Raw genomic sequence first — 27,341 nt, 5'->3', positions numbered from 1 at the left:
ACACAACATCAGAGATATTCTAAATTTCAACCCATGAGTTTTTCTTTTGCATGATAAAGATAAATCCGAGACACCATGAGCTTATCAAAATGAGAGATGTGATTTACCATAGAATAGTGGTTGCACATTCCACATGTCAACATGAAATGTGCAAATAACCTCAAAGATATTGACACTCTAGGTTAGTTTCCTTCTCAGAAATGTGCCTATGAGAGAGACCCTAAACTAATCTTTATTTCAATTGGGAGGGTAGCATACTTTGATTGCAACTCTGGTATCTCCTTCAATTGGTAAGCAATTTTGGAATGACTGAACATCAGGCCATTAACTGCACTCATAACAATAGTATGATTGGTTGCGCCCAATTACATTCTTCTCTCGCAACTTCATCAAGGCAGATACTGCCATGCAAGTGTCTGGGCAAGTAAACACTTCTATCGTATTAGCCAAAGAACTAGCATCCATTATTTCTTCTTTTATAACCTCTTACAATCTCCTCAAAATTTCAAAGGGTAGAAACTGCATGATCAATGGATACTAAATCACTAGTTTGAATAGCAGATGCAAAAAAGGGGTTGGCCTTCATAGGTGTATAATTATTCCACCTGGTCTTATAATATAGATGCATTGGATTGGCATTTGTTGTTGCGGATTGTGCACCAACTAGCTTGGGAATTCGATTAGTCAAGCCAAGTTCTTTGCACATAACAAACCCCTAACAAAATCCATAGATGTTCCCATAATTGCTTCAATGTATAATAACCCAGTGAGGAATGTCCCACTTAAAATCTCTATGGCTATAGTTTTCTGGCCTTCCAAGTGAAGGCTTTATAAAGAATTAGCCAAGTATATGGGCATTGCTTCTATCACTTCTCAAATTAGATGCATGCACCTATCAAAATTGGTGTCCAGGCTCAATAAGACTACCCCATTGGCAATTTGTTGCACCAAGTGGGCAATTCAGATTTTGTTTGCTGGTAAAAACACAATAGGAGGAATGCCAAGTCCATCAAAATAAGTTGAAAGTGTTGCAGATATATCAATAGTTGATGCATAGTTGACATCAATGAGAAGATTATTCATTTTCGTTAACCTCTTCTCTTGACTCAACAAGACCATCATGCCAAGATCCTTAAAGCTCCCCGTGTGACTGATACCACACTACTTCACCCACAAGTCATTCAAATTCAACATCTCATTATCCAATTGCTATGCATGGAACAAAGTCAAATTCCCTTGAAAAGTATTTACAATATCATATGTCCATCTTAGGAAGTACACAATTTTCCTTACTCCAAGCACTTGATCCAAAATGGCCAAGTAGTTTTACTAACATAGAAATCAAACCTCGTTCAAATACTTCACATCATATTCCTTAGGGCCTCCATATCATGCTCAACATCAAGAACCAAACCATCCTTGATTTTGTAAATGACCTTGTCCAACAAATACCCCTCATTGATAGGGTCATATGGGATGAAAGGAATTTACTTGGCAGAGAAGGTAGTAGGCGGCTCAAACAAACCATGGTGGCATGCATTGTCAAAGATGTTGTCATTTGCCTTCTTTTTCCTAGAGGCCAAAGTGGAAGAGGTGAGCCTCCATGGGTGAGCAGATCTCACGAATAGTGCTGTGTTAAGACTCCACCTCTTTTTACTAGTTTAGCTTAAAAAAATTGTCAAAAAATACTATTTGCTAACTCTTCTTACTAGTTATTCTTACTAGCTAAAAAAAATTGACAAAAAATACTATTCGCTAACTCTTCTTACTAGTTCAGCTTTGAATGGTAAAAAAGTCTCATGCGAACAAAAGCATAATACTTTAGTTGTGATTTACCATTGCACACCCTAGGAAAGCAAGTGAATGACCTTTGAATGGAGTTTGTAGTAGCTACAAACTTGCATTGGAAATTCTTCTGAGCACTTCCAAAGCTATTCTAAATGCAAGTACATCCTACACATGCATTGAAACATGAGAAAGGGAAATTTTTATTTTAGTGGCCCTAATGCATGAAATTATTTCAAGAGTGTATCAACCATCGAATGCACCCATCAGAATGGGGAAAAAATAGACCATCCCACTAACTCATTATTGTGATAAAAGAAGCCTTTACACTAAAAACTTGTTGCATTTATAGCTATTTGTTTTGCTTTGCAAGTTTCACATCTCTCGAGTGTTGAGATATCAAGCTCCACTCGTGATATGCCAGGGTGACCATTGTGCATTTATGTCACCGACTTGTTAGCTGCAGATGCGGTTGCTACACCGCCCATGAATAATAGCTAGATGACAGCTATCCTTATCTACTCTAGTTCGTGGCTCAGTTAGTATGCCACCTTAGTTAGTTGAGTTTGGTTTGAGACCCATATATAGGGTTCTTCTATTTCTTTATACTAGAGTTCTTTTTGGCTTACACAACTAAGAAGAGGAAAATTATTTTCAGCCTCCATCTTTGTGTGTATTCTCCCATTGTGTAAGTGAGAAAGCTACAAGTGAGACTCCTTCCTTCTCTCCCACAATCTTGGCATGGTATCAGAGCCTGGTTCGTGGTAAGGAGCTCAAGAAAGCAAACCAAGTTAGTGGTGTTCTGGTAAAAGGACCAGTGTTGCTTTCATTTTTTGAGTTAGGGAGCAAGTCTCTGCAGGTAGCACAGCCGGAAAGTGCAAGAGTGCATTGTCTCAGATTGAGAGACCCTTCGCGGTGTAGCAAGAGGGCAGTATATGCTGCGGGCGAGGGATTTAGCCCTCGGTTGCCCTGTTTTTTTTATTGGAGGCCATTTCGATGCCTGTTTTGGAGGCGGAAGTTTTCCACACGCACTTAGGAAAAGGCCCTGTTTTTTGCTGTGGCATCACTTTTCTACAGGTCGATGAAAAGTTACTCTAGAAATTGCATCGTATGCCTGTGCCTAGAGACATTGGGAGTTACAGAATCATCCTTGTTGCCTGTCGATGCAAAATTGTCACTTGGAAGTGACTGTGTGGTCAAATACCACTTTCGTCAGTTTTGCAGATTTGCCCTTGTGAGACTGAAGTTGTGTTTTTTGTAGTGACATAATTTTTTGCAGTGTTCTGTAATGATGTCTGATTCTCTTTCATAGATTGTCACTGAAAAGATTGACAAGAACAACTTCCAAGCATAGAAGTTTAGAATGACGAATTTCCTTATGGAAAAAGGATATTAGAAATTCGTTGCAGGAAATGAAGAAGAACTAGTTCTTCCTGATGTTCCCAATCAATAGCAAATGCACGCATTTAAAGGATGGCATGAGAGAGCCAGGAAAGTTATGTACTGGCTGTCTATTAGCATTTTAGACTCTATGATTGTGCATATTCACAATGCAAGTACGCCAAAGGAGGCATGGGATACTTTGTCAAAAATGTATAGCACAAATACACAAGCCAGGAAAATGCAGCTCAAGCAAGAGTTGCACAATGTGCAAACAGAAAGTATGAGCATCAATGACTACCACATGAAGGTGAAGAAGATTGCAGATGCACTTGCTTCCATTGGGTCGCCAGTGAAAGATGATGATTTAGTTTCTGTGACCTTGACTGGTCTAGGAAAGGATTATGCATAGTTCCGAACATCGATTTCCATCCGTGAAAGATTTCTTGATTTTGAGGAGTTGATTGCTCTTCTAATTTCTGAGGAGTAGAGAAATGGTGGTGCATCTTCTTCAGGAGGAACTTCAAAAGAAGTTGTCTTCTACTCAAATGCTGGAAGAGGTAGAGGCAGAGGTAGAGAAAGTTGATCTGGAGGCCGTGGTAGAAATCAGAATATGTAGCAAACTCAAGAAAACTAGTCCTATGGAGAAGGACGTGGTAACTCTAGAGGCAGGGGGAGCCAAAGAGGTCGTGGTGGATAGCAAAGAGGCCAAAATGCAAATAGCAATGTTGAATGCTACTACTGTGGTAAAATGGATCATATGGCTAAAGACTGCTATAAAAAGCAGAATGACATCATGAATGGAAAATTGCAGCAAGGCAATTATACATCTTCTAGTAGACAGGGTGATGACAGAAATGAGCATTTATTTATGGTGCAGCACATGACCAATTCTGGACAAGTGCAGAAGAAAGCAACGATGTGTGGTATATTGACTCAGGTGCATCAAACCACATGACAGGTCATGCAAAATGGATGCAGGATGCAAGGAAAATGGAAAAACCAAGATTTGTGGAGACTGGTGATGATACACATCCTATTGTGCAGATTGGAAAAATTCATTTGTCTATGCAAGATGGGAAAAAGAAATACATGTCGGATGTATTTCATGTCCCGAATATCACCAAGAACCTGGTTTTTGTTGGTCAAATGGTTGAGCAGGGTTTGCAGGTCAGATTTAATTCTCATGGATGCTTTGTTGAGGATATGAAAAATAAAGGTGGCTTGATAGCAAAAGGAAAGAAGAATGACAGAATATTTACGTTGGATGCAGACATGCCTAAATTGAGTGCATCAATGTTTGCACATGGGACCGGTGTAGTTGCAGATATTGATACCTAGCATAAATGCATTGGTCATGTTAATGTACAACGACTTAAATCAATGCAAGCCCAAAATATTGTTGCAGGATTGCCTAAATTCAAGGTTGCAGAAATGCATAAGGTATGTGAAGCCTGTCAATTTGGAAAACAGGCAAGGAAACCATTTCCTAGACATGTTCAAGAGAGTAAGAAGCCATTGGAATTAATCCACTCTGATGTGTGAACTACTAAAGCTGCATCTATTGGAGGCTGTCATTATTTTCACTTTTATTGATGACTATAGCAGAAAAGTTTGGGTGTATTTTATGAAAAAGAAAAGTGAAGTGTTTGGGCATTTCAAAACTCTTAAAGCTATGGTTGAAAAAGAAGTAGGCCTGCAAATAAAATGCCTAAGGTCAGATGGAGGGGGAGAGTACCTCTCAAATGAGTTTGCAAGGTTCCTGCAAGAGCATGGCATAAAGCAACAATATTCATGTAGTCATACCCCACAACAAAATGGAATTGCAAAAAGGAAAAACATGCATATTGGAGAGGTATCTCGTGCCATGCTCAACGAAAAAGACTTGCCAGATTTTTATTGGGCTGAAGCAGTTGCTACAGCAATCTACATAATGAACAGGACTCCCACTACAGCAATACATGGGATGACTCCAGAGGAGAGGTATACTGGTAGGAAACCAGATATTTCTCATTTGAAGATTTTTTGTTGCATTGCCTATGTTCATGTGACAAATGAGTTGAGATCCAAAAGCTGAGAAGTGCATCTTTATTGGTTACTCTTTGCAGCAGAAAGGGTATAGATGCTATAACCCTTCCACTCGTAATTTTATAGTGAGCAGAGATGTTATTTTTTATGAGATGAGTAGCTGGTATAAACTAGTAAATGTGATTGATGATGTAGATGCACAAAATGGTAATGCTGCACAGAATTCACAACAGCAGTCATAAAATATTAGTGGACCTGGAGTGTCCTCTAGCAATGGTTCACATTCTTGGCCATGGACAGGCAGATTCAGATCAGGAGAATCTCCTCAAAACAATGCAGATAGTGGTATGCAGGTTTCACGAAAAGGAAAAGAGAAGGTAGATCAGCCCATGCTTGATGTGAATGCAGGTCACTCTTATGTGGATGGTGAATCCACTGGCTCAGAATAGAGCATTGATGATGAGTTGGGTATTCCTTCTATTGTTAGACCTGGAGTAAGGAAGACTAGGGATGTTTTGAGAGCACCTGGGAGTGAACCTACTTTGCGGAGCTCTACCAGAGCTAGGTATCCTATGGATAGACTGAAATATGATGGATTTATAGCCATTCACTATGCTTATATGGTCAAAGTGATACAGGAACCAAAACCCAGTTCTTTTGTGCAAGCCATGGGAAAAGAAAAATGGAAGAAAGCCATGGATGAAGAAATGGATGCCTTGGAAGCAAATGCTATATGAAAATTGGTACCTTTGCCTAAAGACAAGAATGCAATCGGTTGTAAGTGGGTTTATAAGGTGAAACACAATATAGATGGTTCTCTGAATATATACAAGGAAAGATTAGTAGTCAAGGGTATGCACAAACATATGGCATTGATTATGAAAAAACATTCAGTCCCGTTGCAAGGATGGAAATCGTAAGAGCAGTCATTGCTATGGCTGTATCAAAGGGATGGTCTTTACATCAGATGGATGTAAAGAATGCCTTCTTGCATGGTGATTTGCAAGAAGAGGTCTATATGGAGCAGCCACCAGGTTATGTGCATGTTGTTCATCCTGAGTTTGTTTGCAGGTTGAAGAAAGCCTTGTATGGCTTGAAGCAAGCACCTAGAGCATGCTGTCCAAATATGGGATGACAGGCTATAAGCCTATGTCAGTTCCTTTGGAGCAGAATGTGAAGCTGAGCGTAGATGCAAGTGAGCTTCTACCCTACTATGTACAGATGCATAGTAGGAAGTTTGATTTATATGATTACCAGGCTAGATTTGAGCTATGTTGTTGGATTGGTAAGTTAGTTTATGCAAGCTCCAAGGAAACTGCATTTGGATGCGGCTAGATGCATACTCAGGTATGTGAAGTCGACATTGTAGTATGGACTACTTTATGAGACTAGGATTCATATAGAGTTGCATGGATACACTGATGCTGATTGGGCTGGTAGTATTTCTAAAGACGATCTACCAGTGGATATGTGTTCTCTTTTGGGAGTGCTGCAATCACTTGGAGCAACAAGAAACAGCCTACAGTTGCCTTGTCGAGCACAGAGGCTGAGTACACGGGTGCAGCAATGGTTGCATGTGAGGTAGCTTGGTTGCATAAGCTACTTTATGATATGCATCAGCCTACAGATGGGCAAGTTGTCATTTATTATGACAACATGAGTAGAATACACTTGGCAAATAACCCGATCTATCATGCTAGAACAAAGCACATTGAGGTGCATTATCACTATGTGCGGCAGAGGGTTTTACAAGGTCTTATTGATCTAGTTTATGTCAGCACAGAGGATCAGGTAGCTGACATATTCATGAAGTCATTGGGCGCAGAGAAGCTGCCCAAGTTCCGAGACCTGCTTGGTGTGCAGGAATTGGGATTGAGCTCGAGGGGGAGTGTTGAGATATTGAGCTCCACTCGTGATATACCAGGGTGACCATTGTACATTTATGTCATCGACTTTTTAGCTGCAGATGCGGTTGGTACACCGCCCATGAATAATAGCTAGATGATAGCTATCCTTATCTACTCTAGTTCGTGGCTCAGTTAGTATGCCACCTTAGTTAGTTGAGTTTGGTTTGAGACCCATATATAGGGTTCTTCTATTTCTTTGTACTAGAGTTCTTTTTGGCTTAAACAACTAAGAGGAGGAAAACTGTTTTTAGCCTCCACCTTTGTGTGTATTCCCCCATTGTGTAAGTGAGAAAGCTATAAATGAGACTCCTTCCTTCTCTCTCACAATCTTGACATCGAGTCCATCTTCATTTTCTTCCTATTTCAAATCACTACATACAATGATACAACATCTAACAAAAGGCATAGGAATTGACGAGCTAGAATCTCATAGATGTGAGAGAGGCACAAAAAATAACATGATACATGTGTTGCAAAGATTCCTAGTGGCATGCCTAGTACATTTCATGGTAAATCGTAGGTGTAGTCTCAATAAGAACCCCTCTTGATTAGGATGTTCTTATCAATCACACTGACTGCCACTATCCTCAATGAAAAAAAATCATACATGTGCAATTACTAGGCCAATTAGGACTAAAAAAATTAATTGGATACTTCTTACAAACACAAAAAAAGTAGTCACCATACTAAGGTGTTTTGGTCCTGCAAAAGGTTATGTGCAAGGACCATCAAGGTGGTTGTGTTTATTCTTCACATGTTGAGATTTAGGGTGATGTGGATGTATTCTAATCTTGGGCTATCTAGATCAAATAGGCCCCACTCTAGCAATCACAGAGGATCTAATTTCTTTTGTTTTATTTCTTTATATATTTTTAGTTTAATCTTTGGTGGCAAGTTAATGATGCAACACTATTCATTGGCTTTGGATTTTTGAGAATGAAGGTATTGTAACAAGCTAAATATATTTGATAGCAATAGCCTATGGTCATACTTTCCATGATAATATATATCTAGCTTCACAATTTGTTTGTTTAATAAATAGGTACCACCAAATATAAAAAAGCTTACTATTTATGATGTGAATTGAATGATTCTATGTGGGTGGTTGAAATAAACAAAGCCATTGCTAGTCCCTTCCTCGAAACTAGGCAAATAGTGGCTTATCATATGACTATTGATTCTGAAATTCCTTGGATATAGTCATTATTTTTTCAATATTAATATCCAGAGATTGGTTATGGACATAAACTTAAGGAAGCGACTTTGACCTCTAGAGAGTGAGTACAGAAAATGTCATGACTAAGGCACTAGTGTTATTCTTTGAATGTCGATAAAGAAACCCTTTGCTTGGCTTTAGACACAAGATATACTAGAATATTAAGAAGTAAAGCTATTACAAGAATAAAAGGCCTATTTAAGATCATTTTCTAGTTTATCAAATTCTCATCCATTAAGTCACCTAGTTTGGAAGACATCAATTGGAGGATTTGTTTGCTCATCATTAGTTATCTAGTGGAGTGGTTAATGTGACCACTAAAGTGAAGCTTAAGATACAAATTTTCCATATTTCCTAAACTATGAGCACCAAGTATCTTATTTTTTATTCATAAGGAATACCATTTCCATTATCTCCTCCTCAAATGATGGCCTATTAAGGAAGGCATTCACTCAAGAAAGTGATTGTGAGAGCCCTCGCTTGACCGCCAAGACCCACGGACTACTTATTATTTAAGCATTCCAAGCAAGCTTTAGTGGCTACCTCTCACCTAGATGACATGCCTCTAAACCTATGAATGTAGTGAGATTTCATGGATGCAAAAATGAGTTGTCTCCTCCTTCATACACACCGGTAGCTCCATGATCTTAGATGCTAGCTCAAGCATCCTCAAGCCTCCTCCTTCAAGCTCCATCAACCATAGCCATGCGCGAGCAAGAAAAGAGAAGAGAAGAGAATAAGAGAAGGGGGAATGGTGAAGAGATTAACACTCTTGATTCCAAAGAAGAATGGTTCTTTGAGGTTTATACAGGATTTGCAGCCAGTTAATAAAGTCACCATAAGGAATGTTGGATCAGGCCCGATAGTGGATGAATTTGCAGAAGCATTTGTAGGCAAAGCAATTTACTATTCGAGAGATTTATATTCATGATATGATCAGTTCTAGCTTGCATTAGAAAGCCAAGATATCACTACCATGAAGACACCACTTGGATTGGTTAGGATGTGTGCGCTTCCACAGGGGGCAACCAATTCAGTGGCATATATGATGAATACTATGCATAAAGTATTGAGGGAGTAGATTCCTCAGTTGACCTTACCCTTTCTTGATCATGTGCCGATAAAAGGGTGCAATATCCATGAGAAGAATGAAGAGTTGAATGATCAGGGATGTAGAGGATTTGTGGTTGATCATATTTTTGATTGTGACAGGATTTTGTGCCATCTTGAAGAAGTGCATTTGACTCTGTCAGGAGAAAAATCAGTTTTTGGAGTAGAGGAAATATTGGTTGTTGGGCACATGTGTGGACCATATGGAAGAAAGCCCTCACTAGTAAAGATTGACGCCATAAGCACGATGTGGGAGACATGTTTAAATGTATCCGAGGTAAGAAGATTTTGGGGTGCATGTGTCTTTTACTTGATATGGATTTCGCATTTTGCTCATGTGGCTGAAAGTCTATATTAGCTCTTGAGAAAAGGGCAAAAGTTTTGCTGGGGAAAATAGCATACAAAGGCAATTCAAAAGTTAAATAGCTTATTGATTTCAGCCCTAACACTAAAGAGAGCAAATTATGAGAATGGGCAACCTATTATTCTCACTGTGGATATAAGCCCAATTGGCCTTGGTTGGGCAGTGGGTCATGATAATGCTGATGGAAATAGGTATGCCATTCGGTTTGGAGCAAAGGTCCTCAATAAATGCCCACGACAGTATTCTCAAGTCAAAAGAGAGCTTGGGGGTGTAGTGACAACCCTTAGTATGATAGGGAGTATTTTATGGGAGCTCATGTAGTGGTAGAGATTGATTGTCTACCTCTATTGGGCATGATAGCAAATTATGAGAATGGGCAACCTATTATTCTCACTGTGGATATAAGCCCAATTGGCATTGGTTGGGCAGTGGGTCAGGATGATGCTGATGGGAATAGATATGCCATTCGGTTTGGAGCAAAGGTCCTCAATGAATGCCAATGATGGTATTCTCAAGTCAAAAGAGAGCTTTGGGGTGTAGTGACAACGCTTAAGTGTGATAGGGAGTATTTTATGGGAGCTCATGTAGTAGTAGTAGAGACTAATTGTCTACCTCTATTGGGCATGATAGCAAATTGCTCAACTCTTGATATTGCCATGTTACGATGGATTGCATATATAAAGGCACTTAACCCTGATTTTCAGCATTTTGCAGGTAGAGAAAACCTCGTGGCCAACATGCTTTCACAAACGAGGTTTGAAGATAAAGAGGATGATGTGATAGGTGTTGAAAATGACTTTATGACAATAGGGAATGAGTATGCAGTTGTTGTTACTGTAGGTACAACTATTGTAACAGGGATTTCAATAGTAAGAAACGAGCTTACAGCCATGGTGAAGAAATGGCATGGGCTATAGAGAGAAAGCATCATCAGTGTTATGCTTCAGTGAGAACACAATTTTTGGAAGAGTTGTATGAGGATGATTGGCTGAAAATAGGTCAATATCTCAGCCTCATGACAAAGAAGGCTGTATGGTCTGAAGCTGAATTCAAAAGGATTCAAAGAAAAGCTTATGGGTTTTTTCTTAAAAGATGGATGTTTATGGAAGCATGCAAAGAAAAATAGAGGAGCTCCAATACGTGTTTTGGGAGATAGGGCTTCTCAATAACAGGTGATGTAGGAGTTTCATGAAAGCTTATGGGCTCGACATAGAGGAGTTTGGGGCACATTTGCCAAGATCAAAGAGAAGTATTGGTGTCAAATCATGTATAAAGATGTGGAACATTATGTGGAATCATGCAATGTCTGTCAGATGTATTCCATTGTAAAGCATAGAGATGGGTTGCAACCGACCTATCCATTGTCTATGCATTACAAATGGGTAGTTGATTTGGTTACTATACCTACAGGTTTATGGAAGATGAGATATATTGTGCTTGCACGAGAAGACTTGACAAATCAAGTGGAAGGTCGAGCTCTTAGTACAAAGACTACTCAAGCAGTTTGCAAGTTTTTATTAGAAGAAGTCTTTTGCAGGTATGGTTGTGTTGCTGATAGAGGAGAATTGGATGTGGATGAGGCTCGTGTTTCTTTTCACGATTCGGTATCAAGTTGGCTTTAATTTCAGCCTACAATCCTAAAGCAAATGGAAAAAGTGAAAGAGGTCATCAACCTATCATTAAGACACTAGCAAAGTCATGCAAGGGCAGGATGAAAGAATGGCCAAGAATGTTGCCCTTTGCTTTATGGGTTGATAGGGCCACTCATAATGCAGTTACAGAGTATATGCTTGCTGAATTAATGTATGGACAAAAGCCAATCATGCCTATTGAGGAGACTATTACTACTTGGAGTGTTCTACCATGGAAAGAGGGTTTGAATAGAGAAGAGTTTCTGGTCCTACGCATTAGACAATTAGAAAGAAGGCCTGAAGACATTGAGACAGCCATGAAAAAACTAAAGACTGCAAGGATCAAGAATAAGAAGAGGTTTAAAAAGTGACACATACTTCGGCCACAAGCTATACAAGAAGGAGATTGGGTGCTAGTTTATGACAGTAGCTTAGAAAATCAGCATAGTGCAAGTCAGAAGATGACAAAGCAGGGGTGGTTTGGTCCATATGTGGTAAGGTTTGTTTTTGACAATGCTACCTATGCATTAAATGAGATGGATGGGACAACTCTAAGGATTCCAATGGCTAGAAAACATATCAAACTCTTAAAATGTAGGGAGTCTTCGGCATCTAAGTTGAAGGAGCTCGATAGTCAGCATGAACATGAGGATATGGAAGAAGAAGAGGTAGAAGATGAAGACATTGACATGGTAGTGAGACTTTGGCACATGCTAGAGGATGTGCCGATTAGGAGGGGGTGGAGTTGTGCCACTACGTGCACACCATGTGAAGACTCTAAAGTGCGACTTTCTTATTGATCTAGAGAGCCAATGCCATTTTAGACATTAGTGTTAGTGTCCATGGTTCAAACTTATTAGTTATTTAGACGAGTGTAGCCAATTTATGATATTTTAGATCACTACAACAAAAAGGCCTCATAGACGCACATTTAGATGCGATTTTTGAATATATAGAAAATCTTACGGGCATATCTATCCGCCCTTCTATTTACACGTCTACCATTTCATGTCTATAATCGCATGTATCAATGAATTTACGCGCAAAAATAGACGTGCAATAGACGCACATATACACGCGCATATAGACACGCTGGTAGACGCGTTTTTACAAGCAGTGGTAGACGCGAACGGAAAACAAAAAATGTCATTTTTAAAAATATATATATAATTTTTTTTTAAATTTGAATTATAAAGCACGTGTATAAGCGCATGTAGTCTGCACTATAGACGCGTGTATAAACGTGAATTATCTGCAATTTAGATGTGCGGATAGACGCGCAAAACAGAACTGGAAAAAAAAACCAGAGAGCATGTGGTTGCAAAGATGCTCTCTAGTTTTCTTTTTCCCCCTCCCATACATCAGATTGTGCATTTGGGAAAAAGATAATGTATCTTACGGGCACGAGAATTGAAAATAAAAGTCCATATATTCATTATATATCAAAAGTGTTTTCATGGGAAGTTTAAGTGCTTGCGACCTAAAGCGTGGCCGCAAGCAGTAGGCTCAAAGATGGATCATACATATATAAGAAAAGAAGGAATCATGAGGAGGTATGGTGCTCCTCTACGAATTTGAAGAGGAAACATCTTCGCTAGTACCACCATGGCTACTAGCGTCGCTATCCCTCTCCTCACTATGCTCCACATCCGAGTTCGCCTACACACACAAAAGATCAGGATTGCTTACATAGACAAGGTGGAGAAAAAGTTATAATTAGCTATACTTTTAATAGGAAAGTAAGAAAAACATACCTCCTCTAGCTGTCGAATCCTCATGGCCCGGTTGTATTGGTCCTCAGTGATGAGACCCTCCTCATAGAAGTGAAGCCATGTGGCTACACGGTTATGGCCTCGATGCTAACCTACCTCTCTAGGAGTAGGTATCCTACCAACGATGGTAGTCTGCAAAACATTTAGATATATACAAACGATTATGAGTCACAATATATTAGAATAAAATATATAAAGAATTGAAAGAAATATAAATTTTAAAAAACTAGAAATCAAAATATACTTACAAACTCTGCCTCCCACGACTCTCTGCTACCCGATCCATAATGCGACGATCCCATGGTTTCCATTTGGATCCGTCGCGCCTCTGCATGCTGGCAACTCTTCACTTTCTTTGTTGCTTTCTTCTTGGCTTTCTTCCACTCTATGTGGTGGCACATAGGTGGTTGGCTATAGGCTCCACGCCCCTCCTCCTACCTCCGTAGTGAGTCCCTGGCCCATGTCATGAGATGGGATATTTTGTTGTGAAGCATATCCCTCACTTTTGTGCGTCCCCAATCATCCGAGAATCGCTGACCCTCAGGATTTGGGTACCTCCTATGGACTGCTCTCAACACCTCCTGCCACAAGCCGCTTTTCTGATTTTTGAAGGCGTTGAAACAATCTTTATACGTCGCATGCACGACGCTCCTCATGTACGCCATTACATCCCTTTCTTCATCATCATGAAAGATGCCACCAACATCTGTAACTCTATAGTATTGGCGTGCAACCTTCTCTACGTGATCTACTGGTAAGTGTCATCGCTCGCCATCTCCTAGGCAACCCCCATACAAGCCTCGTCCTCCCCCTCGACTCTCCCTCCTCCCTCACTGTCGACTACCCTCTACCTCGCTGGACGCACGAGCTTCTGCAGATACACGTGCTTGTGTAGATGCTTGTGCTTCAGTCGATGCACGTGGAGCACGTGGAGTACCTGCATATGGAGTACCTACATGTGGAGTTCGGGAAGTAGTGCCAGGCAAAGATGTCAGAGGCATCCCAGACATGACACTGAACACCTCGTCCGCTATGGGAGAGCGGCCAATCCGCTGTGGGAGAGCGGCCAAAGTGTTTGGTCATCTCTCCCATGAAGTCTTCCCTACTAGGAAAACCTCCAAAAAATGCATTGATCCCCCTACCAAAGGAGGCCAATGTATCATTCATGTGATCCAAATCCGGGTCATTGCTAGATGAACCAGGATACGACATCTGTAAAAAAAAACATAGGAAAAAGACAAATTTATTTGCATACAAAAAATCATATATTACCTACATTTTCAAAGAGCTTTCTTTAGACATTAAGCATAAAACTTAAGTGCTAATGCTTCTCATGAACAAGAAAACTGATAAACACAAACATGGGATTGGTCACATTCATCATTACAAAAATATATTGTTTACTATCAGAATCGGGAGACCTGGCGCATGTATCCCCGCGTCTAAATTACAGGTTAGACGAGCCCTCAGACGCGCTCCAAAGTCAACCTTCTGTCCAGCGCGTCTATCTTCGCATCTGAGATGCAACACAGATGCACTGTCAGACGCACATTTCAGGTCAATGCGCGTGTATAATCGCGTGTAGACTGCAGGTCACAGCGAGTGTATCATCGCATGTAGATTGCAGAGCACACGCGCTCTAAGACACGCCCTCAGACACTATGAGAGGAAAGATTTTTCGTATCTATATATGTGTCTACACTGAAATGTAGATGTGCTATCAGACGCGCTCAGTCGGCTGATTTTAGCCCAAAGACCGCCATTGATGATTTACAAAATGGAATACATAATGGAATCACAAATCCTAAATACACAGACAGAGCAGAGAGAAAGAAAGAAAGAGAGAGAGAGAGAGAGAGAGAAAGACTCACCTTAGGTGTTTGGTGTGGCGGGTGGTGGCGCTTCTTCCTTCTCCTTCTTCCTCTCCTTGGTAAGTTACCCTCCCTTGATGCTTGCTTGCTTGCTTGCTTCTTCTTCTTATTCTTCTCTCTCTTGTTCTCTCTTTCTTCCTCTCCTTGGCTTTCGTTTTTCCCTTCTTGTGTGTTTGAAATGAAAGAAGAGGTGAGTCATGAGGAGGTGAGGCATGAAGAGACTGCATGTCGGCTAAACTCAAGCTTCAGAACCGCAAAAAACGCAGGAAAGGAAAGGCGCAGTTTGAAAATAAATGATTTAAGTATGGTTTGAATTTTGACATGTGTGTCTATTTTTGCGTGTATATGCGCATCTATTGTTCAGATAGACGCGAATATAGACGTAAAAATAGACGTTAATATAGACACGAGGATAGACACGAATATAGATGCACATTTAGGCTTTATCATAATTTTTTGTTTTTACGATAAGTTTTAATAGTGAATTCTTAATATAAGTTTTAATGTATTTATGATGATTTTTGTGTATTTAAAATTGAGATCTTATGTAAATATATGAATGACAAATATTTGAATTTGATGTTATTATGAATTATTAGGTTTAATCATGTCGTCGTCATCACCTAGTGTGGTGCATGCTGATGAGTCAATGAGCACATCCTCAAGTGAGGATGAAACATTGCGTCTTCATAATCGAGATGCATGGGTACAATGAAAAATTAAATGCATGTGTGATCGTTGTCGAGGGTGTATTTTTCGAGCTCGTCGAATTGCAATGTCACACCTCAGCTTGTATGGAGAATGGGACGGAGAAAAATCACCGGTATTCATTGTTTTTTTTACCACCACTAAGATTGCTAGTCTATGTTATGGGAATTATATATCAACGTACATGAAACTCCCTTTTGTGGTTGAGCAAGATGCGGTGTCACATCCTCAGATGCTCCCTCCCGGGCGTCGAGAGGCTGCAAAACATCGACACGAGGAGGCAGAGTCTTCAAGAAGAGTAGAGACTGACGACCATGATAGTAGCCCTCATGAAATGCCCCATCAAGTCGTAGAGGATGAGATTTTGGACAACATGGTACACCATCTATTTTCGCAACTGGTTCAGGGAGAATGTCACTCTACGAAGCCAGATGATCCACTATATGTAGCATCATCTACTCCATTGTATGAAGGTTGTACGTATTCCGTTCTTCGTGCGTCCCTCGAGATACTTAACTTGCAAATAATTTATGAATAGAGTAATGTCAGTTTGGATGCGTTATTGAAGTAGGTATCAATTCAATTTTATTTTGAAATCAGACATAAATATATGACGTTGGTGGTTTTTTAACTCACTTTTAAAAATATATGTAGGTCATTATCACAAATGCTTCCAAAAGGAAACAAATTTCCAACTAAGAGAGAGCAAGCAAGACATTACTTGACATCTATGGGAGGCCTCGATTATGTCAAGATCCATGCATGTATCAATGATTGTGTCTTATTTCGTGGGATTCATGAGTTCGCACGAGAGTGTCCTATTTGTGGCGAATCAAGATACGAAGTGGAGATGAAGTCAATGGATGTGCCTCGTAAGGTTTTGCGACATTAGCTTCAACCTATTTATTTATTTTGTAGGTAAAGAGCTGAAGAATGCTAGGTATTCACTTTTGTCAGTTTAATTTTATTATTTTCTAACAGTAGGGAATGCTTCAGTTTATGTGTATAGTAGGCAGCAATAGCATTGGAAAGCACTAGGCGATGGTGTGTATTCAAATTACCTAGAAGAAGTTATCATTTGTGATGGGCGCGGGCCTTATCATTAAAGACGTGGCACTAATATTTATTTAGGTACACTTATTTATTGAAGGGCTTGAAAAATATTGATTATTTTGTATGCGCATACACACTCAGTTTAAATATTTTGTTATTGGACATTGTATTTAGGCACAATCTGACTTTTAGGATACTCAACCGGGACAAAAGCAAACACAAAAGCCAAAGCATGCTAATTGTAAATTGGGCAATTTTTTATCTTGCTTCATATTTTGCAAAACCTTTTTATTACTTTACGAGCTTTAGTAGAGTTTCTTATTCTTGGGGACCTTCCGACGTTCACTATGCGTGCATACAACAATTTGTGCTCTATCATCTAAGCGCGACTTCATTCTTTGTGGATACAAAGATTTTCTAACAAAGGATGCTTTTCTCCATAGTAGAACATATAGATTACCATAGTATTCTACATGGATGGGGCTTTGTCGATCCAGCTAAACATGCAAATGTGGTAACTACTAGGACCATGAGTTGCATAGTGGTATTTGTTGATACAAGGGGCCCAACAACTATATGTGATGTTAAAACATGCAAAAGGAGCTACCATTTTTTGTCTTATCTACAAATTCTTCTAGAAAATCCAACCAATGATGTAGAAGCCACATACAAGTGGCAAGAATACTTCCATTAGTGCATGGGTATTAGGCTTTTAGTTGTTCCATTCAAGCTAGGAAGTGAAACCCCACTAACAAGAGAAAATTCTTACAAGTTAAATAGTAATTACAATCTTTTCTTGCCAAAGGATATGTTGTAGTGAGGAGGGTTCACTTATGTGTGTTTGGTTTTCCATTCTCATATACACTACGCATAAGGACAACTAAGACTTCTCTTAAAGGATTAGATTAGTATATACTGATGTGGTGCTACTTTTCTTGTTCACTCATAAAGATGAGATTATAAAGAAAATTTCATCGTTACCATCATTCTAACACATCATCTTCAAAGTAAGAGATTTCTAATTGCTCTACACCATAAAGGTCTCTATAAAATGAGTTTATTAAGCTTATTTCACTTTTCCATATGCACATATGGTTGATGTTCACAAAAGCTAAATACCTACTCGTTTGTTTTCAAATAACCTTGTGTGTGTAGTGTAATAGAGTTGCATTATAATCCATAACTACTCCACTATTTTAGAAAATGCTTGCTTGCAAGTGTTAAAACTTAGCTATAGAAATCTTTTGAACTTCTATTAAACATCCTTGATCACTATTTTGTTAGTACACATGCATGAGTATATATTCCTATATGGAGAGGTATTTGGAAAGGTTATGTCTTTAACATGCATACATAGGCATGTCTACACACAAATATAAATACGTATCCATGTGTAACTTGCATGTGTATTGCTCATCCCCTTGAGGCAGTTACTCTTGAATATATGTGTGTATCACATGGGTTCAAAATAAGCGATTTTAAAAATACTATTTTTACAAAATTTTTATATAAAAAAGAGTATCATATAAAGGAGTTACTTATAGATTGAATAAATAAGGGTAAAAAATCATCGATATAGCGTGTGTTAAAAGGCTATTAAGAAATACCTTTCTTTGCATGCTATAAGGCCATAAAATGACCCCTTTTACTTTACTAAAAATATCGGTTTCTTCCAAAGTAAAATTAAAAAATCTTTTTTGTAAATTTTAGTAAGTAAAAAACCATTTTCTTTGAGCTCACGTGGTATTTTACATTTATTCAAGAAAAATTCACACATAAGGTTATGTATAACCAAGCCTTAAACACACATGATACGAAGCATATATATATATAGTAAACCCTTTGAGCCCATTCTCCACTTGCACATATCTATGCACACGTGCACATACACACACTTAGAGTTGTTAAGGAAACTCCTAAACCAAATCAAATATACATAATATAACATGATAGAGAAATTTTAAAGAGATCTTTATGTATATCTTACTATTAATTTGTAAAATAAAAACTTGAGACAAAGCAAAACAAGAATTTGATATGTGTAATTTGAGTAACTCATTTCTTTAGATTTCTCCAAATTTCTTTATTATTTGAGCACCTTTACAACTATTTCTATGTAAATTTCCCATGTGGTTATCATATTTGAACTTAGCATCTACTTTTACCTTAGCAAGCCCTTATGATTACATCACCTCGTTACATTGTAGAATAGTGCTTCCCATAAAAATAGAACTCTTGACCTTGGGTTTATTACACCATCTCTCTACATTCTACCTAGCAAGTCTTGGGATATATTGCATTACCTTCCACATTACAAGAATAGCGTTAGTTTATGCTACCAATCACAACATTAGATGGGTTAATGATATAAATATGAAAATCCCGAGCCTCACACCTTGTAGTGGCCATTTTCCATAAACGGGCAACGCTCATGAAAACATGTTTTCTATCCATCTTGCGAAATGATTAACTACCAAGTCGTAGGCCGAGCGATCGGACGCATTCCATGAACGCGTGGACGACGACTTCATAGGTATTTTACATAAGATAAATACTTTCTGCATACACGCAGGATGAAAAGTAGAGTCTCTTATTTTAATGTTAATCAGGCCGGACGCGCGTGATTGGATCCACAAGAGCGTGAAAGACCTGGTAAACAAGCTGATGACCTGGTATACGAATGATTATCCACGCAAGCTCATGACCTGGTATACGAACGATTATCCACGCATCTAGCTCGTACTACTTATATGGAATCGAAGGCTCCATCTTCCCACCATGCGATCAGCGGTGCAGCGGTTGTTCATTCCTAGACGTTAGAAAGCCGCACTTGTGCTTGCTGAAAACCGTGATCTGCTAATACAGTATTCGCCGATCGGAAGAGGTTAACTAGCTAGTAGAGAACCATTCGGGGCCCTGCTTTCTCATAGTTACCGTCCTGCACTCACCATACGCAATACTGTATCCATGGCATCATCACTAAAGCTTGCTATGCTAATTGTAGCTATCACATTGGCGCAGCAGCTCTTCCACCCGATAACTCGCACTGAGGCGGCGGACGAGGACCCCTTGCAGGACTTCTGCGTGGCTGATAAGGGGGCGCAGGCGGCCGGAATCACAACCGTGAACGGTCTGCTGTGCAAGAATCCCCAACAAGTGCAGGCCAAGGACTTCGCCTCTCCTCTGCTTCGCCAGCAAGGCCAGTTTAACAAGGCGCTCGGCTCCGCTGTGCAGCTGGCGTCGGCCCTCACCTTCCCTGGACTCAACACCCAAGGCCTGTCCGTGGCCCGCATCGACTTCGCACCCAATGGTGGGCTCAACCCTCCACACGTCCACCCGCGTGCCACCGAGGTTCTCTTCCTTGCCGAAGGCACGCTTGTGGTAGGCTTCGTCTCCACCACCAACAACACCCTCTTCCAGCAGACCCTGTACAAGGGCGATCTCTTCGTCTTTCACCGCGGCCTCGTCCACTTCCAGATCAACCCGGACAAGAAGAAGCCTGCCCTCGCTATCTCCGCGCTCAACAGCCAGAACCCGGGCACCTCCCAGGTCGCCCCCGCTCTGTTCGCCGCCATGCCTCCCCTGCCGGAGGACGTGCTGGAGACCGCCTTCGCCATCGACAAGGACGAGGTTTATAGCCTCATTAAAAGCGTCGCCACCACACTGCCGTGATGGTACTAATACGTGTCACACCATCTCAACACATCATTGCTGCACAGTCGAGGTTTACAGCCTCATTAAGACTCGCCACCACAATCCCGTTATCATGCTAATATATCCGTCATCACCACCCTCCCGTGGTCATCCTGATATCTATGTCGCACTAAGTTAACACATTATTGCTATACAAATCAATATTCTTAAGCATTATTGTTACAGAATAGATATTCTTGCCACCACATTTCTTTGATACTTTACACGCAACACCTACAAATTTGGAAATCATAAAAAGTAATCCATCTAGAGGTCACAAAATTTTGAGCTTTCATGTTCCATGATTCCCAAGTCTATTTATGAAAAAAAATATCAAAATGGAAAGCACAAAAAACGTTATGCAAGAAAAGCCCATCTACGCAATATAGTTACCATGAATATTGCAGTAATTGCTATTATTACTACCTTATTGAATTTTCAAACTTCCTTTTATGCAAACGAAGCACTATGAATTTTACTTAAAAATTGACATTCAATTTATGAAGTTTAAAATTTTGCATGTGATATAGAAAATATAGTTTCCATGAACATTGCAATAACTACTATTGTTGTTTTTTGCTACCAGTAGTGCTGTGATAATTGATGCTCCTCCTCCTCATAATACTACTACTATGATTTCTCCTTCTACTTTGCTACTATTAGTATTGTTATTGCCATTGCTTCTAGATTAGGTGTCACTAGCCAATGTGGTACATATCAAGTCTTTATGTTAGCGAGCACACTTTCACCATATAAAAATGATAGACACATTCAAACAATAAAGGCAATTATAATTGTAGGGAATAAATGCACTAATGTATCTTTATCTTTGATGCTTCCTTGGAAGTCAACCTTATAGATTATGTAAGATACCACGTAAGTTCAAAAGAAAGGGTATTATATTTCATAGAATTTACATAAAGAGGTCAATGTGAAAGGTGGGTGATTAGTGGAAAAAAGTATCCACTTGGTAGATGCTATATGATAAGATGATCATAAATGAGAAGATGTGGAATGGGTAATCTTTGTTGACTTTTGAAGGCTTACATTTAAAGATATTTGAATATTCTTCCAACATACCTTCTTAAATTGATGTGATAATTGATGCTTCTCCTCCTCATACTACTGCTACTATGATTTCTCATTTTGCTTTGCTACTATTAGTATTGTCATTGCCATTGCTACTAGATTAGGTGTCACTAGCCAATGTGGTACATATCAAGCCTTTATGTTAGCAAGCACACTTTCACCATACAGAAAGGATAGACACATTCAAACAATAAAGGCAATTATAATTGTATGGAATAAATGCACTAATGCATCTTTATCTTTGTTACTCCCCCAAGGAGTCCACCTTATAGATTATGTAAGATACCACATAAGTTCAAAAAAATGGTATTATATTTTGTAAAATTTATAAGATCATATTTACAAATAAGATTTTTTAATTACAAATTGAAAAAAATATGTAAGTTTAGTAAAGTAAAAGGGATCATTTTAGGGTCATATAGCATATAAAGAAAGGGTATTTCTTAATATCCTTTGAATGCATGTTATATAGATGAATGCTTATAGATAAACCCTCTGAGCTACTTCACACTCTAGAACCAACCCTAAGAAAATGAAGATAAGAACACAAGAGTTAAAGAAAGTAAAAGACTTGATTGTGTTCATTGTTGTACAAGCAATGCTTGTATATAAGGATGCCTCTTAAAGAGGTCAATGTGAAAGGTGGATGATTAGTGAAAGATGCCACTTTTGAAGGCTTACACTAAAAGATATTTGAATATTCTTCCATCATACCTTCTTAAATCGAGAAAAGACAAATTAAAAATGATTTCAAGAAAAGGAGTTACTACTTTTTATCCCCTTATAGAAAGGAATGGGTTGCAAGTACAAAAAATGATGTCAATAGAAATCAAGAGCATTAGAGGTGAGACGAAATTTTTCATGAGTGACAAGTTTTGTGAAAATGTCTATCTAGTAAGAACTAGTCACATGCTCAATGTGAAGATAGCTCTCCTAATATAAATATTTTACAAAATGGAAACATAAACTAATGTGTTTGAGTTTGTCAGAATTGACATCACCTAAAGTGATGAGTGTGATATAAGATTGATTATCAAAATAAATGGTAAATTGAGCAACTTTCTAGTAGAAGTCTCATTCCTAGATCATAATGTGATATAATTTTACTTTTGGCACTCCAGATAGAAGAACCACCCATGAGAAGGAGGTAGCCATCAGTAGTCAATCTATGAGTGAAAATATCACCTCCCCAATCAGCATTACAACAGGTGCAGAGGGTATCTTGGGATCGAAGGTGATACTTGAGGCTCTAGCATAAAGAAGTTTTAATCATTTCCTACATAGGAAAAACTAGGGAATCCCCTATCAAATCTATAGATAAAAACACACATAAGTAGGGAAAGTATTTAGGGAAAATGGAATATTTCCTAATTAGAGAAACTAGGAAATCTCATAGGAAGTTTCCTACATAAAAAGGGAAATTTCCCTTCAAAGAAAACTTTTCTATATAGGGAAAATTTTCTACATAACGAAATGTTCCATTTTTTCTAATATTTACTTTTCCTACCTACATTTATTTTTGACCAGAGAAATGATAAGGAAAACCCTTTTCTTCTTTCATATGTAGGAAAAATTTCCTATGTGCAGAAATTTTCATACATAGGGAATTTTCCTATGTTTCCCCACATAGGGAAATTTCCCTACATTTGATAGTTTTCCTACATAATAAATTTTTAATGTTACTCTAGATTCTCTCTAATTGGAAATGTTACATTTTTCCTAGTTTGCGCATTCCTACTTCTATGAATTTATAAGTAGAAATCATACAGTAAATTTAAAACTAGGATATACATAGATTGTTTAGTTAATTTCAAATAGGCCATAATGTACATCTAATAGTTTAGATAGGTAAATTTTCACTATATAGGTTTTTTTTCCTATGTTAAGAGAAAAATCCTAGATATGTAATATTTTCTATATAAGCTTTTTTTCTATGTGGAGAAACTTTTTTAATGTAGATAATTTTATTTTTTAAAAATATTTAAGTAATTTATATGATGCCATAATATGGTGGTACTATATCCTTACTCTAGTTGATTCCTAATGGCTAATGAAATGATAAACAGCGACATCGCATTGTAAATTACTTGGACATAAAATTGAAAATCTCTATCACTTGTGTCGATGCCAATGCTAATGGGTTGCTTGGGAATTTCTGGAAAAGGAGAGCTTGCTCGTCATTGTCAAGTAGTTCCATGTAGCTATCGATGGTTATGGCATGTATGTCCCTCTGCAATACATAGAGATGTATCGGCACAATGGGAAGCTTAGATAAATCAATCACAGAATGCAAAAAACTTGAGCAACCCACAACCAAAACCTGCCACACTGAAAGTGAAGAAAGAAATAAAAATAGAACTTTCTCACCAAGAACAAATAAGCAAGCCAAACTCAGAATGGGGACACTATTAACAAAAACTAGAGTCAACAATAGTAGCCAACTCACATAGATATACTGAAAAACCTGTAGCAATCAAAAAAAATACGACATGTTGCTAGAAAATGGGCCGCATAGAAGGCTTTAAAAAAAACACATTGCTGTAAACTTTGGCTGCAAAGAAGACAAACAACAAGGTGCATCAAATGTATAGAAATACCTAAAAAGAGACTCAACCAAGTAGGACAATATTGTAGTATCACACTATATGCAAGGCACACAGCAAGAAGTAGCACTCTCTCAACAACCAAGTTCACATGCTCTAGCAATATCAATCCATAGGAGACAATTGCAGAGGAGACAGCCATCAACAAACAGGAAGGTCATGTAAGAAAACTCGAACCACTAATCCACATAGGAATTTTTTCCCTCAATAGCTACTTTGAAATAAGAGTCCCTAAAGTAGTGGAAAGTATGGGATTGAAGGCAAGTTTTTACTTGAGCATATGCATAGATTTAGGTTTTGGAATAACCCAGTACCACTTCCATTAGCAATCAAGTAGCACTTGCATCACATTTGCTCCCATAAATGTAGCAGTTTCTATGAAAACCATGTCATCAAGGAAAGAAAGCAGCTTCTTCTCTAAAGACCATCTCACTCAATGCACTTTAAATTTCTTCAACTTGTACAACTCATTCTCACTATTTCTTCACAAATCTTTCTTGGTGAACGTACAACCACAAAAAACACTAGAGTTGTGTGCCTTTCTTGGTGGAAATCATGTGTAGGTACAAAGCATTTCTTTAGCTCACCCCAGCAATGTTCATCCTACTTGCAGCTTGACACAAGCCAAAATTCTATATTCTCTTCTCAAATTCGCGCTTACTTTTAGCTTTTAAGGTTCTATATTGACATGCTTCAATAGTCTCTTCTTCTACTATTATTTCACCCAAGAAAGCAGCCATAGCCAGATATTGCAACTCTTGATTTCTCTCCCTTTGTGTCCATCTTTCTAAATAAGAAGCCATAATCTGCATCTATTTCAAGCCCCAAGGGTCTCCACTTGAAGCAGCAAAGCTTGCAAGATTGTGAAGATCAATCCCACATGTCACAACTAGTCAAAGATGGAGCTACAAGTAAGCTATAGCCCAATGTCATCAGCAAAATTGAAAATGGGCTCCAAACAATGGTCCGCTCACATATTCCTCCTTGAAAAATAGCATGAGGAGAGGGCACAATAGTTTGATAACATTAGTGATGATGATGATTTTTGTTAGCTCACAAATAACCTTTCCAATGGATAGCGGTTCAGTAAGCCCACTCACAAGCTCGCTCACATGTGAGGTTGCCTTTGTTTAGTATGGCAAGAGCCTTTGGTTCCTTAAAACATGAAAAGAGAGGGCAATTATAGCAATGATCTCATGCTCTACAAATGTAAGATGCATGTGATGCTAAAATTAATGTTGTTATTGTATAGGGTATCCATCAAGCTACAAGCTCCACAAAAGTAGCTCCAAGGACCTAAATCTATCGATGACATGTTTAGAACATCTAGCCTTACAAAATTAAAATATTAAAGAAAATCCATATACATGTCAACTCATCATGTGGTTGACGGAAAAGATAATTGTTCCAACTCCTTTTAATGCTTATGGGGATCAATGTTACTTTTTGTCCTATCGTAACTTGCAAGCCTAGGATGTTGAACATGGAGATGCTTCTTTTTGTATAGCTGATATACAGCTAGTATTAAAACTTCACAGCCAAGTTTGTGATTATTGGCAATAACCAATAGTGAACAACCACCTACATAAAGACATTTGACATTTGACTGCTGCAAACAATCCTGCAAATAGTCCTCGTGGAAGTTACTTTATGTATATTCTCTACATCACGTGCATTCAAGGCCTATTTATAAATATCCTTATCTATGAATTTTTGTTGAATAAAACATAACCATTTTCTATTCAATCTGTAAATAACCCCTTTATATTATATCCCTGTGTATGTAAAAATAAAATAAAAATGGTATTTTAAAACTACCTTATTTTAAACCCACGTGATGCACACATATATTCATGAGTAACTTACTCGAGGAATTTGAGTGCAAAAACTTTTAAGAATTAACTTAGATCTACATATTTACAAATCTAATCCACTACTTAAGAAATTATGGTGAGATAGGTCACCATTTTTCATAGTCCATACAATGCTCCATGAATTTTTTTATGAGCAAGTTTAGTGTGGAATCTAGGCTGCAAAATCTCCTTCTCCATGTAGCATTCCATCTTTTTAATCAACAATCCAACCATCATGTCTCATGTAGAAGCTCTCAAGGCTTTATAGATGTCTCCCATTTTTTGTTTGGAATAACAATCCGTTCTTCCTATGATTTTGTCGGTCTTCACACTAGTATCTTCCCCACAAAATTAAGTTGACAAGAAGATATGAGGAACGTGAAAAATACCTGAGATAAATAAGTATATATACTAGCATACATCACACATGATGTATTAAGTTCTTGTCCTCTCAACTAGGAGGATATGAAGTTGAAGTTTTCTAAAAGAGAAGTAGGCTTACATATTCAATTTTTCCTAAAACACCTTCATCCAGTTTTAAAGCTTATCCATGAATTGAATCTAGTGACATCTTGGCAAAAATTTATAATAGTTATAAAACCTTATGGATAATCCATCAACATGAGCACAAGGATATAGAATGAATAGACTAATGCATGTTTGCACACATGCATAAAACGAAAGCTACTAGTTGCAAATGCTCCTTATGTTTGCACACAGTCTTGTGAAACACACTACACATCACTCTAAAAATACACATGAAATATGGAGGCATAGATGTAATAAGGTATGTATCGTGCACACAAGACAATGAACCTTTTCAAATTCTTAATCTTCGTGTTTATTCACTCTTCATGTTTGAGTTATACCACTTTAGAAGAAAATAAAAACACCAATGCTACAAGGATAAAGATTACAAGGATAATTTAGCAAGTAAAAAAAAAGTCTCAATAAAGTCACAAACTATCTAGTAGCTTCCTGAATCTTTTCCATGTATTAATTAGAACCGATTGTATCTTGGAGATTCTCCACAAAACCTTCATTATGAGTACTTGAGATTTAGGCCTCTTCAAAGAGATTTTCTCTACTTCACCTGGCATAACATTAATAAGTTACATCTGAATAAAAGCATACAAATTGAGGACATACTGCAAAGAACATCTACATGGCATCTTCCATACATATCATGAATATTTAAGTAAGCTTCAAATGTGAGTAATAGTTTTGACACTCTCCATTGCATTCAATGACCACCAACAAAGGGCATCAATCAAGGCC

The 27,341-nt window shown here is 38.3% G+C and overlaps 2 pseudogenes; one reads left to right on the top strand and one right to left on the bottom strand.

Moving 5' to 3' along the window:
- Positions 1–206: 206 nt before the first annotated feature.
- On the bottom strand, positions 207–19,794 carry LOC148009378 (threonine synthase, chloroplastic-like; annotated as a pseudogene).
- On the top strand, positions 19,793–20,497 carry LOC148009377 (germin-like protein 8-2 pseudogene; annotated as a pseudogene).
- The last annotated feature ends 6,844 nt before the right edge of the window (positions 20,498–27,341 follow it).

Source organism: Lygodium microphyllum, unplaced genomic scaffold, assembly GCF_053477565.2.
Source record: "Lygodium microphyllum isolate KBCC unplaced genomic scaffold, Lygodium_microphyllum_v1.1.10 scaffold_31, whole genome shotgun sequence".
In the NCBI taxonomy this organism is placed as follows: Eukaryota; Viridiplantae; Streptophyta; class Polypodiopsida; order Schizaeales; family Lygodiaceae; genus Lygodium; species Lygodium microphyllum.
The sequence above is the reverse complement of the archived record's forward strand: the minus strand, read 5'-3'. Positions and strand labels throughout refer to the sequence as shown.